Genomic DNA, 5,000 nt, shown 5'->3' with positions numbered 1-5,000 from the left:
GCTTACGTTAATAAAAAGAAAAGAAGAAACGCTATTGCTTCGTTTACATTGTTACATTTTCGTCTACCGTGAAGTTACGTAATTTATTGATGAAGAAACTAGTTAATATAGATAAATAGGTCTGTAAAGAAGAAAAAAAAAAAGAGGTGACGTGTCTAATGATGCGTATATAAAGAAGCCCCCTGCAGAAGAGGCAATGAATGTTATCACCGTCATTGTGTCAGCGAAGTAGAATAAAAAAAAAATTGCTAAAAATTGAGATGATTCTTGATGTTTAGTGTTTCGTTCAAGTTTCATTATGTAATACTGTTTATTCCACAAGCTTCTGTTCCTGAATGTTACGTAAATGCCTCTCGTAATGATAAAATTTTGAATACTCCAACTTTTTATTACTTTCTTTTCTTCTGGGTGTCCCTTGTCAACACCCAAAGCAACACCCAAAGCAACACCCTTGTCAACACCCAAAGCGCCGTTAAAAATTAATGAAAACAGAAAAGAAGAGAGAATGGAAGGTTATATCTTTTCTACAACATTACATAAGAGACGTTAGGATAAATATTCTTTTTACTCCTATGGGTGTCCTTCCCCAACTCAAACACTGTGAAAAATACATGGACACATTAAAAGAGAGAGAAAGGAACATTGGATCTTCACTGTGGAATTATATAAAAGACAGAAGTATAAAGATAAATGTAAGAAATAGATGGCAATGAAAAAAAAAAAAAGGCTAGAAATTAAAGGAATAAGCTTGATTAAGAAGTTATGGTGTAATTAGAGAGTTTGTCTTTCCTATGGACCGGGAAAATAATGTAAAATCAAACACAATAAACACACATATGAGGTCTCAGGTCAAGGGCAACAAAAAAAAAAAAAATTAAGTGGGGAAAACGAAGGAAAAAGGAAACTCACTAGAAAGCAAACAGTTTTCAAACAGGTTCAAACAGTTGGTCATAATACGGTTAAGAAAAAGAAAAGACTTGGAAAGGTTACTAAAACTTATAAATTGTGACGGTTGCAAGTTTTAAAGTACAGTTTCTAAAGGACGCCACTGATAACAGGAGTGAAGGAAGTGAAGTGAAGGAATCCCTCACTGTTTGTTTCTCTATTGCCGTCCTGTCAGATCGTGTAGCGTTAGGTTAGATTAGGTTAAGTTAGGTTAGGTTAAGTTAGGTTTAAGTTAGGTTAGGTTAAGTTAGGTTAAGTTAGGTTAGGTTAAGTTAGGTTAGGTTAAGTTAGATTAGGTTAAGTTAGGTTAAGTTAGGTTAGGTTAAGTTAGATTAGGTTAGGTTAAGTTAGGCTAGGTTAAATTAGATTAGATTATGTTATGTTAGGTTAGGTTGGCTTAGGTTATGTTATGTTATGTTAGTTTAGGTTGTTAGGTTGGGTTAGATTAAGTTAGATTAGGTTAGGTTAAGTTATGTTTGGTTAGGTTAAGTCAGGTTAAGTTATGTTAAGTTAGGTTAGGTTAAGTTATATTATGTTAAGTTAGGTTAAGTTAGGTTAGGTTAGGTTAGGTTGCTCTTAATGAAATAACGAGTATCACGGTGTTGTTATATGTTAGAAAGTTAGTATAATTTTCTATTCGTGGGGGTAAGAAAAATGATGTAAACAGTGTACAAGTGTTTGTTTTGTTGTGTGTGTGTGTGTGTGTGTGTGTGTGTGTGTGTGTGTGTGTGTGTGTGTGTGTGTGTGTGTGTGTGTATGTTTCAAGGTAAAATGTTGCATTGCGTGTCATTTATTGTGTGTTTCTTTATGTATTTACTCCATTGTTTGTTTTGGTTTGTTGTCTGTCTCGTCTGTGTGTGTGTGTGTGTGTGTGTGTGTGTGTGTGTGTGTGTGTGTGTGTGTGTGTGTGTGTGTGTGTGTGTGTGTGTGTGTGTTGATTACGTGACTGTTTATGTATGTTTTGTTTTGATGCGCTGTAAGGAAAACACCACACACACACACACACACACACACACACACACACACACACACACACACACACACACACACACAGCGTTACCTCCGGACACACGAAAGTAACCCATCTCCTCCCCTCCATTAAACACTCCTCCTCCTCCTCTCCTCCTCCTCCTCCTCCTCCTCCCTCCTCCTCCTCCTCCTCCTCCATACAGACAGGCCATTCACCCCAGCAGACAGAATCTAACTCCCCCCCCCTCCGTCTTCTCTCCCAACCCCCCCTTTTTTACTTCCATTCCTTTCCCTCTGCCACCTATACCTCTCTCTCTCTCTCTCTCTCTTCTCTCTCTCTCTCTCTCTCTCTCTCTCTCTCTCTCTCTCTCTCTCTCTCTCTCTCTCTCTCTCTCTCTCTCTCTCTCTCTCGTTGTGGGGAGAAAAGGAGAAGTTAGTTCGGCTTTTTCTTTTTCGTTTTTCATTGTGTTTTCCCATCATCTATCATTCTCTCTCTCTCTCTCTCTCTCTCTCTCTCTCTCTCTCTCTCTCTCTCTCTCTCTCTCTCTCTCTCTCTCTCTCTCTCTCCTCTCTCTCTCTCTCTCTCTCTCTCTCTCTTTCTCTCCTCTCTCTCTCTCTGAGTGTTGTTGTTGTTGTTGTTATTGTTGTTGTTGTTGTTGTTGTTGTTGTACTTCATCATCTTGTTCTTGTTCTTCTTTCTTCTTGTTCTTGTTTTTGTACTTCTTTCTTCTTCTTCCCCTCCTTTCTAATTCTTCTGCATACTTTACTAATTGTTTTTCCTCTCCATATCTTACCTTGAGAAACAGTAGCAACATCCTTCTCCTCCTCTTGCTCTTCTTCCTCCTCCTCCTCTTCCTCCTCCTCCTCCTCCTCCTCCTCCTCTTCCTCCTCCTCCTCTTCCTCCTCCTCCTCTTCCTCCTCCTTGTAGATGAGATCGGAAGAATTTGTGGTTTAAAAAAGGAAATTCACTTCGTTGTCTTCGGTGTGTGTGTGTGTGTGTGTGTGTGTGTGTGTGTGTGTGTGTGTGTGTGTGTGTGTGTGTGTGTGTGTGTGTAGCTCTGTTGCCAATTGTCTGCCATCACCATCATCATTATCATCTTACTGCTAACTTCACTATTGCGAAAGACACCCATTACCTTCTCATCTTCTTTTACCCCTTTCGCTTCTGCAGTAGTCCACACACACACACACACACACAGCCACACACACACACACACACACACACACACACACACACACACACACACACACACACACACACACACACACACACACACACACACACACACACACACACACACACACACACACGCATCATAATGAAAGGTTAACAGCCCCAAAAAAGCTTCACTCATTCGTCAGATAGCCACTTTATAAACTATGATAACACTTGTACTCCTCTTTTAGTGCTCGTGAAGAAAGACGCAGTGAATTTTATTATCTTGTGAGGGAAGTGCGTAATGAAAAACGTGTTGGTAATTCTGGTGATTTTCTGTGTTTAGTGTTTTATTCCTGTTTTTTTTTTTTTTTGTGTGTGTGTTTTTTTTCATGGTTTGTTGGGTTTTATGTTGCGTGAAGTATGTATGTTTTCAGTGTGTGTGTGTGTGTGTGTGTGTGTGTGTGTGTGTGTGTGTGTGTGTGTGTGTGTGTGTGTGTGTTTTCTTCTTTATTTATTTCTTTATTTGTCTATGTATCTTTGCTGTTGCTGTTGTTGTTGTTGTTGTTGTTGTTGTTGTTTCGTGATATTTATCCTCTACATTTCTTTTTTCTATGTTTTCTCTATGTTTTCCTTTACATCTGTATCATTTCTACTCTTGTGTCTTTTATTCCCCTTCTGTCCATCTGTCTGTCTGTCTGTCTGTCTGTCTGTCTGTCTGTCTGTCTGTCTGTCTTTCTATCTGTCTGTCTATCTATCTCTGTTCCTCTGTCTTTTACCACTATGCACTCTTTCATCTTACTTTATGTACGTTTTCTGTATTCTCTCCTATAGTTAGTTTTTAGGAAGTTAGGAAGTTAATTTTTAGGAAGTTAATTTTAGGGTAAGTATGAAGTGGATGACTGGATGGCGTGGTGGGTGACTGGATGACTTGGTAGCTTTTACGAGTAGATCTGTTGGCTGCTTGAGTGATGGATTGACTGTGTGTGTGTGTGTGTGTGTGTGTGTGTGTGTGTGTGTGTGTGTGTGTGTGTCTGCCTACTGAACTACTTCGCTACCTGCTTGCTTTCGTTTTTCTTTTCTTTTTTTTTCTTTTTTTTTTGTATCCCTACTTTCTTTGTCTTTCTTTCCATCTTCCCCCGTTACTTTGTTTTGTTATTTTTGTTCCATTCATTCATTCATCTTTCTTTTTCTCTTTCTTTCTTTCTTTCTTTCTTTCTTTCTTTCCCAACCCACTTTTTTTTTTCTTTTGTCTGTCAACCTATCTTAGTTTAATATCCGCGTATAACCCTTTCACTCACTCACTCACTCACTCACTCACTCACTCACTCACTCACTCACTCGTCCACTAACACATCACCATCTAACAATTGCCTAACTGAACCTATATAACCAAACAGTCAACTAACTAACTAATCATTCCCATCTCATTTTCACCTTAAAGAAAAGGCTCACCTACACACACCTGTTTCTTCTCACCTGTACTTTTCACCTCTTGTTTCTCTTCCTCCTCTTCCCCCTCTTCTCTCCTTCCTCTTTCCTCATCAACCTCTCACCTTTGCATAAATAATTAATATTCCCCATTTATCTTACGTGGTCTGGCTTGGGGGCGCTAAATAGGAAGAGGAGAGGGGAGAAGGAAGGCGAGGGAGAGAGGGAAAGGGTTAATGTTTGTATGCATCTACCGTGTTGTTGTTGTTGTGGTTCTGGTGGTGGTGGTGGTGGTGGTTTTGCATCTTTAGTCTTTCTTCTTTCTTTATCTTCTTTTTTTTTTTGTATTTTTCTTTTCTATATGATTTTTTTTTTTCTTTTTAATGGCTGATTTTTTCCTCCTCCTCCTCCTCCTTCTCCTTCTTCTCCTTCTTCTTCTCTTTCTCCTTCTCCTTCTCCTTCTTCTTCTCTTTCTTCTTCTTCTTTCTTCTCCTCCTCC

General features: G+C 39.1%; 1 protein-coding gene across 2 annotated transcripts in view; it reads left to right on the top strand.

The window, feature by feature from the left end:
• The window catches only part of LOC135089293 (all trans-polyprenyl-diphosphate synthase PDSS1-like), a 64,201-nt gene that overhangs the window by 8,840 nt on the left and 50,361 nt on the right, over positions 1-5,000 (top strand). The window lies entirely within an intron of this gene.

Source organism: Scylla paramamosain, chromosome 32, assembly GCF_035594125.1.
Source record: "Scylla paramamosain isolate STU-SP2022 chromosome 32, ASM3559412v1, whole genome shotgun sequence".
NCBI classification, from domain to species: Eukaryota; Metazoa; Arthropoda; class Malacostraca; order Decapoda; family Portunidae; genus Scylla; species Scylla paramamosain.
The sequence above is the reverse complement of the archived record's forward strand: the minus strand, read 5'-3'. Positions and strand labels throughout refer to the sequence as shown.